Source organism: Haliotis asinina, chromosome 12 (genome assembly GCF_037392515.1).
Source record: "Haliotis asinina isolate JCU_RB_2024 chromosome 12, JCU_Hal_asi_v2, whole genome shotgun sequence".
Classification (NCBI taxonomy): Eukaryota; Metazoa; Mollusca; class Gastropoda; order Lepetellida; family Haliotidae; genus Haliotis; species Haliotis asinina.
In genome coordinates this window covers 56782778-56792137 of record NC_090291.1, presented here as the reverse complement: position 1 = coordinate 56792137, position 9360 = coordinate 56782778, and the positions used below count along the sequence as shown (strand labels likewise).

Below are 9360 nucleotides of genomic sequence, written 5' to 3'. Positions count from 1 at the left end.
TTTATATACAAAGTCACTGATTCATGAAGATTCCATTAGCATCGCCATTAATTTAGAACCTTCTCGTAGTCTCCCGGAAGTAAACATAACTATTCCGGGGAGGCAACTCTAGAGCACTTCCTTAAAGGTCTGTAGCTAAAATACTAACAACATTGAACATTTATGATACCAAGTGTGACCAGTAATAACAATCACTCAAAACTCTAAACAGTAAGTTAGAAAGTAAGTAAACCCCGTTGACGAAACACAGTAAAACCTCCAGTATATCACATATATCCATTTAAAACTATTAATTAATTTTAAAACACTTCAACAACAGAGGACAATACAGTATAAAATTTTTGCCAACAACTGAAGGTAGATGATCATGCTTTGGGCAATGATGGGCCACATCGACAGCTTCACTGACGTCATATATTACTGTTTATGTAGTTTTTCACCAATCAGTGTTTGCGTGTGTTTTGTGTGTTAATCTTTACTTTGTCTATCCTTTCTTTTGGAGTTGAATGGAATCCCCTTTTAACCAAGTCTTTAATTTTATTCGTTAATTATCATTAGGTATTCCACGATGTGCCTCCAGTTTATAAGGTTCCAGGTATTCATTGCCCTGGATTATTTGTTATTCGTGAATGGTTGCTGTAATAACCAGGTGTAACATTCTCCTACTTGCCATCTATGATGGGCTGTTCACAACCTTTGCATCATTTGCAAGGCGTGGGTTTCTGGGTGCGGTCAGGGTACTAGTATATGACGCTCAAAACATTTTTATAACAGTTCTTTGATGTACTAAAATAATCTGTAAAAATATTCTAGGAGGAGCCTTAAACACAGGGCTACCTACCGCCAGTTGTTCTGGATCTACCGCATGTCGTTACTGGTAAAATGATAAATTACTAACGCTTGCACATGCATGTAGATATGCTTTTAACGCCGAAATGTCGATATGAATACAAGAATTTTGTTTTACATACTTCAGGAGGCATCTAGCTGCAGGTAAAATAACGTGTGATCAAATATATAATTTTAGATAATTAATCCAGTGCAATGAGTGAAACATTGTTTTTTTTGACAACCAAAGATAACGGGCGATGACGATGGCTGCCGAGAATGTTCGTCAGCAACACCAGCAGCTGACCGGCGGTATCAGTCTGGACGTTGTAGGCAGTCTGGATGGACGTAGAGCAGAGGATGGGCCTCAAGCTGACCCTAAATCCGTCAGAGGGCAGTGGTCAAGTCGCCTGGACTATATCATGTCAATGATAGGATACTGTGTTGCCTTTGGGAATTTGTGGAGGTTTCCATACATCTGCAACCGGAATGGCGGCGGTAAGTACATCTCTATTTTGTTCAAACAGACATGATATCTTGCAGAAAGTGTCATATCTCCTCACCAGGCCAGATGTATCAATAGGGGACGCATCCTGCAAACATTTCACAACATGGATGTTTGGAAGCTGTTGGAAATTATCTGTGACATATGACTATGAATACACAATCCTATTTACAAAGTGGTCAACTGTAACACATGTTGTATTCGGTATCCCACTCTCTCACTGAAAAAAAAAATTAATTCGAGGTTTTGACAGGATTCAAGAAGACAAAGATAGGGGCTATAATTATAAAAGCGAGTGCACTTGGTTTGATACTTCTTACTTTATTTTAACCTCCCCATAAGCCAAAGTATGAAATAAACAGTACTCATCAAAATACAGGTCCAATATGTGGTTAAAAGGCTTCTTATTGTAGATGTATTAGGCTCTGTCATATAACCTATTGCTCTCACAGATGTCTAGTAGTTGTCACAACTTAATGTCTGAAATCAGACATGCGCATGTTCTGTAATCCAAAAGTCACAGTTGACGATGTACCTTCTAAGCTTCCATACTTGATCGTTGAAAGCCACGCTTTACGAACGTTAATGTCATCGCATTTTCCTAAATTTACTCCAAACACTGCCACGCAGAGATCTTGAAATACCGCAACAGTTTCACCGTGGAAATAGCACAGTATTTACCGTATGTGTGTTTAGAAAATTATGTGTACCGGCATACCATGTTTGTGTCAATACGAATATTCCCTAATCCAGATGTGTGTGAGTGAGAATGTGTGTTCCGATGTACCAGATGTGTGTGTGTTCCGATGTACGAGATGTGTGTGTGTGTGAGAATGTGTGTTCCGATGTACCAGATGTGTGTGAGTAAGAATGTGTGTTCCGATGTACCAGATGTGTGTCTGTGTAAATACGCTGTTCCCAGTATGTTGTAATGTTGAATCAGAATACCACTGCATCAGTTAACATTATGTACTGAACTCATTGTGCGAGTGTCCGTTGAAATCCTTAAAGATCTCCATATCCTCTAAACAGGTGCTCTCCTGATTCCATTCATAACATTCCTCATCATCACGGGTTTCCCTATGTTCTACCTGGAGGTAGCTCTGGGACAGTTCTCAGGGAAAGGAGCGGTCCAAGTGTGGAACTTCTGTCCTCTCCTCAAAGGTGGGAACGTTTCTTTACTCAGCAAGGGTCTCAAACAGTTGCTACAGTCATTAGCATATCGGAAACAGTATATACTGAACAATAGTTAAGAAGGACGAATACTATTATGGACCGGTCTGACCTGACGAATAAGGCCAGTTTCAAGTCTGGTGCCTGTGTGCAGAATATGCCGTTGGTTAACAACAAGACGTCAACGACCTCTGAGAGGTAAACCATTCTCATGCCACGTCGGACAAATATTGAGCGTGAAAGAGCAATTGGCATGCTCCAAGCTGGACACTGTGGCTGCTGCACGTGCCAACAATTGTATTAATATGCCTTAGAAGTCTCAGACGTCCCAGCTTGATATCGCCAAGTTATGATGCAAAATATTTTTACCATTTTCCCTCACAGTAACCTGTATCAAGATATCTGTCGTGTTCCTTAGGACGAAAGCACTAGTATACTTGATATCATCCGTAGTTCAGGACTTTTGGTCCAAAATGAAAGAAGTGTGTCCTCTGACCGCCGCTTAGACGCGATCCGAAGCTGTAGGTGTATCGATATATGAATTACACCGTCTGATATGGCTCACTTTGAGCTTTTTTATGATTTAAAGTGACAATAAAACTGAGGTTTGGAAACCACTTAGCGACCGCCTGGTATCGTCACTATTTGCTAATGGGTCATAAATACATGCTCTATTGCCGTATCTCATGATATCTGTCACTGAATTGTGTGGTTCAGACTCGATTATTTACAGACTACCACCTAACAGCTGTAATAGTGCTCAGCGCAAGTTTAAACAAATAAACAATCCTGCACGTGCTTATGATATATTCGGAATGGTACAACCGGCATCACTTTAAGCAGGGATTGTTCTTCTTCTGTAATGTCATCAACGTGACTCGGTCGTCCTCCTTAAGTGCTGTCATACATGACCCTATCTTCCTCCACACGTGTTGTCAAACACGAATCTTGACTCTTTCTTCTTTTCAAGATGTTGTTATACGTGAATCTTGACCCTCCTTTTCTTCACAGGCGAATACTGACCCTGCCTTCCTTCCTAGGTATTGCCATACGTGAATCTTGACTCTCTCTTTCTTCCTAGATGTAGCCATACGTGAATCCCGAATCTGTCTTCCTTCCTAGGTGTTGGTATTGGCTGCATACTACTGTCCTACTACAACATCCTGCTGGCCTGGACCATCTACTACCTGGTGAGATCCTGCACCACCGTCCTGCCCTGGACAAGGTGTGGTAACTGGTGGAACACGGACCTATGTGTAGAGGACATCTCCCTTCTCAGAAACATGTCCACGACCTCCTCTGACATGATGACGTCCCTGCCTGCCGTCAATGGCACCGACACCAACGCTGCCGCACTGTGGAGGAATACGACCTTAGCCCACACGGCTGTGGAGGAGTTCTACCAGTCAGTTAAAGTGTGACTTCCAGTGTACCTCTCTTTTCTTTGTATTCATTCCAAATATCGTTGTATATATACATCCCTGCTTCTCGAAATGGTGGTACCACATAATGTGTCACATCTTTCAGCAATAGCCGAATTGATGAGAGTAGATTATTCCATCTGAAAGCACATGAAATGTTTTTCACATAGCCGCCTGCTTCTAATATCATCGCTGAATAAGTATGAACATATCATTTTATGGCATTTCTTTTAGGTACAATGTTCTCCGTATTTCAAATGGAATACATGAAGTTAGCTCCGTTCAGTGGCACTTGGTGGGATGTCTCTTTGCTTCTTACGTCATTATCTTCCTGTGCCTGTTTCGTGGAGTGAAAGCTACTGGGAAGGTGAGTTTGTTTAACTGGAGGCAGGGAGGAAGTAAGGAAAGAAGGGACCACCACTCTAATAACGTTTACAAAATTCTAAGAATGTATTGGAGTATTTACTGTTCTGAATAGTGCAAAATCACCTGTGGATATCAAATGAAATGGCAATGACAGGACTCCAGGATGTGATTACAGATTGAATGTAATGAGCGATGTTCTGTGTTCCAGATAGTGTACGTGACTGCCATGCTGCCCTACATTCTCCTGACTACGATCCTGATTAGATGCACGGCTCTACAGATGGCATTGCATATTGCGTGAAACCCGATTTCAGCAGACTGCTCGACATCCAGGTACCTTACTTCAAGCGTGGCAAATGTTCATTTTGTTCCTGCTTTTCATCACTGGAAGGGCGCGATCATCTTTTCGCCGCAGTTCGAAAGTGATTCTCATACACATGCTCTTGATATTGCCTGTTACTTTTGACTCTACGTATGATTTCTTACAGACTTAGGATTCACGTGTTGGGGTTTACTTGACAAAATCCAGTTGTCATAAATGGCTTTCCAAACTCACTTCTGAAGTTCGTCTTGGGTGTAAACGCTATTTTAAATGAACAATGACTAAATATGCATATGTATTGAAATCGCATCAATACATATGCAAATCTAAACGATTCCAGTAGTCTTCTCTTACACCTTTTGTAGTATAACATTTCACTCTATTATGCCTCAATCTTTCTCTGTTCCTAATAAATTCTTGTGGTGTAATTAATGATTGTAAACATCTTTGGAGAGGGGTTATATAAGTTGAAAGAACTTGTCCCCAATCCTTTTCACATTGTGAATAAATATGTTTAAACTACACTTAACAACACTGGCCAAAGCAGATCTGGCCAAAGCAGATCTGGTGTCAGGGCAGGGGTTTGGTTCAACTGATGATCTGGTGTCAGGGCAGGGGTTTGGTTCAACTGATGATCTGGTGTCAGGGCAGGGGTTTGGTTCAACTGATGATCTGGTGTCAGGGCAGGGGTTTGGTTCAACTGATGATCTGGTGTCAGGGCAGGGGTTTGGTTCAACTGATAACAATAAGCATGCAGTATAAGAACGTCAACCTTGCAAAAAGAATAAGTTTCTGTGTTACCCCAACGTTTCAATTTAGAAGTTGCAAGGCAATGTACGTGTTCCGTATAGATCAGGTGTGGACAGAAGCTTGTCTTCAGGTGTTTTACAGTCTGGGTCCTGGATGGGGCATCACAGTGACGACATCCAGCTACAACAAGTTCACTGCACCTACCTTAAGGTAAGAGATACTTCAGGTGGTACATCTGTCTACATACGTTTGTGAAATGTATTTGGATTCCATTAATTAAATAAACTCTCGAGAATAACACTCAACGTTCCTTGTGTTTTATTCTTTCAGAGACAGCATTATCCTGTGTATTGCATCGGAAGGCACGAGCATATTTGCTGGCTTTGTGACCTTCTCTGTATTGGGAGTGATGGCCGAGAGAGTCGGTGTGTCAGTCACTGAAGTAGTGTCATCAAGTGAGACAATCTGGGATACAGAGGGTGTAGAAAATTGTCTACACGTGGTCTATGGTGCGTGTGGGTAGAAAGCTTGCAATCAAGATAAAGTGTGCGTTGACGAAGAAAAATAGATATGTGATGAACACGGAGGCACAGATGAATTCAGACTTCTTCAGTTGGGTACATGACATGCAATAGAAATACAGATGTGAGCATAAATATACATTTTTTGACAACGGACAGGCAAAGGCTAAAAGATGGACAGATAGAGAAACCATAGCACTTCCTTGTACAGTTGATGTGATGACAGACACAGCCAAGAGGGCAAACAAAGGTCATAAATTCCACATATATAGTAATTAATGAAAGTGACAAAGATGTCCAGGGTGGTTGACAATGTACACTGTGGTTGTAAGGAAGGTTAAGAATGCAGATTAAATAATAACAAATAAGTCACATATGTCTTACATAGGGTTTGGATTTTAGAAATGTTTTGACGATGGCTGTCGGGAATTAGACACTATACCTGAATTAGCATTGTTCATTATGACATCTGTAATAGAAGCCCAGCGCAGTGTCAGGTTTAAGATATCAGTATGTTTCATGAAGATCTTACAACTAGATGTCTCTACAAACAGGTCCAGGATTGGGTTTTGTTGCTTACCCAGAAGCCCTGTCACAACTTACGCTTCCTCAGTTGTGGTCGTTTGTGTTTTTCTTGATGCTGCTGACCATTGGATTAGACTCTCAGGTGAGACAAAAAATGGGTTCTGAAGATATTATCATCTGGGCATTACACATGAACATTTGAGCAAAAAGGAAACCATATGTATTGAAGAGTAGCACTTAACCAGTACCAATTTGTCATCGCAAGCAACACACTGTGTTTCAGTTTCTGTTCGCGGAGATCGTGTCCACTACTGTCTTTGACCAGTTTCCAAGGACACTTGGGGAACGGAGATGGTTGGTGACAGCGGCTTTGTGTAGCGTTGGCTTTCTGCTGGGTATCTTTATATGCACACAAGTAATTCCTACCTATCATTGGTAATTTGCATCAGAGAGAAACCTAGTTTCAGTAATCCATCTCATGTTGATAAATACAAGTGAAATGTTCTTTCAAATAATGAGACGTTGCCTCATCTACAAAGACGTTATATAGAGACACTGACTACATTGACTGTGTTCCATTTGTGTTTAGCTGATATCGAGATGACCTTGGTATTGTCTCACTTCCAGGGTGGTATCTACATCATGCAGCTCCTGGACTGGTATCTGATGTCTCTGTCTCTGTTCCTGTTCTGTACCCTGGAGTGTGTGGCCACCGTGTGGTTCTACGGTGAGATCACTGATAACCTCCCAACGTCTTGTGTACCTTCTGTTCACCACATGTATCGGGTTTAGGGCATGAATCACGAATACGTGAGTTACAGGAATACTGATAGAGGGTACATCTTGGGAGTTTAGACAACAGCGATACGTGAATCATTGCGATAATGTTTTTAGTTTGTATACAATGGTACGTGCATCAAAATACAGATAAAACACCCACATAGACATACACATACAGGGACCTGTTGCAATGATGTATAGCTGGACTATATATAATTGAATGATTGTGTGCATTGTACAGGAATCCAGCAGCTGAGTGACGACATCCAGCTGATGTCTGGACGCCCGATACCTGTCCTGGTGAAAGTACTGTGGGGAGTCGTCATGCCTGGAATACTTTTGGTACAGTTTATGCGTTTTATTGCATCAAACACGCTGACGTGATCATTATGATTATACGTAACATGGCATACACCTTGCATGTACTTAAACAACACTGCATACACAGTACACAGTGCTTATAGGTGCAACAACACCAACTACACAGCATTACAACTGGGTAATAATCTCCATTCTGACATGCGCCAACATTTGGTGGTCTGCGATACCGGGTGACTGAAGCAGCACCGGTGTAGATCCCAGTTAAGATTAATACCTGATAAAATACATACTTTAAAGTGAAAGTACTGACACACATACTTTGTGTGCTGGCACACATTCTCTGTTGGGGAATATGGGGAAACTTTACAATGACTATGTGTTACAGTGCTATCCTTCGTGGCTGGAATATCCTGCTTTCGTGTCCACCATGAAAGTACACCATGAAAGTACACCATGTAGTCATGTACATATTTACATGATTTATTGCGAATAATTAATAACCTGATGTATTTATTTTGAAGAAATAGGGTATTGGTTTTGTCCAACCCCACTGTGTATTAATACCTTGGTTACCGTCAGTAATCACTATCGCAACTAAATATGTAATGCTTAGACTATTCTGACCAATAATTTGAACTGCAATGCTTTTGTAATAACGTGCGAATGTACCCCAGTTGTGTGAATGTTCGCACGTCATACAGTTGTAAGAATTCGATTAGAACATCTGGCTTGGCATATTTTGAACTGTTCTACGATGAGTCACCATTCGTTTGTTCCTACCATATGCCAGTTCAATGATAGTTGTCATACGCTTTTGTGAGCCTCTTCTTGGGTAGGCTACACGCAGTTGGTATGCTGATTATCAGAAACATTTCCTTGCTACCCAGATTGTGTTCTTCATCACTCTGGTCAACTACAAGTCCCCATCATATGGGAAGTACACCTGCTCCGTCTCGGCAGTGGTGATTGGGTGGATTATGGCACTGCTGCCTCTCCTCCCCGTCCCAGTCATGATGATCACCTCATTACACAGACAAGAAGGATCACTGAAGCAGGTCAGCAACTGGGTCAATGTAAACACATTTACACAAACACATAGTGCCAGTATTCATTCATTATTGACATATAGTGCACATGTCATTTTGACGTAGAACAGGACAAAGCTTAGAAATATAAATACCTTCCTCGGTTGGCGCATCTGTCAATAGTATATCCCGAGTCATTGGTTTATTTTTAACAACTGACGGTATATAAACGAACTAAATTGATAGTTTGGGTTACCTTTTATGTAATCATGCAGAGCGTTCATTTTTTTAGTATCGTGTTTGATGTTGCAGAGATTGATGTCGCTGGTCCTGCCTGACAGGATGTGGTGCCCAGCAAATGCCTCCACCACAACCAAGCACAGAGCTAATCACACCAAGCGGACATTTGCAGAAACGTTCACTTATATCTTCAAACCAAGACAGAAACTGGATTTCTGAGAGTGTCGATACTAATCCCAACAAATGTACAAGATTCTGTGCGTTACAGAGAATGTTACATTTGACCATTGTCCTTGGTGATGGTGCATTCATGGAATTCTTTATTCAAAGTTCATGGTGTACTGAAAGCAGAAACGTGTACTGCAAAACATCTTTAATTTGACATAACATATATACACTTACATTCACATACCATTCAAAAGAAGCTACAATTTCTCAAAAAGGACATACACCACGGGCACATATCCAATTGGACAAACACGAACACCTCACAAAATCAGAAAACTTAAATAAGCAACCTTTATGAAAACACTTCAACCATCACTCCACCCCCACATAATATTGACAAAATTATGAATCGGAT

The 9360-nt window shown here is 41.1% G+C and overlaps 1 pseudogene; it reads left to right on the top strand.

Moving 5' to 3' along the window:
• Positions 1 to 1094: 1094 nt before the first annotated feature.
• On the top strand, positions 1095 to 8996 carry LOC137257587 (sodium- and chloride-dependent glycine transporter 1-like; annotated as a pseudogene).
• The last annotated feature ends 364 nt before the right edge of the window (positions 8997 to 9360 follow it).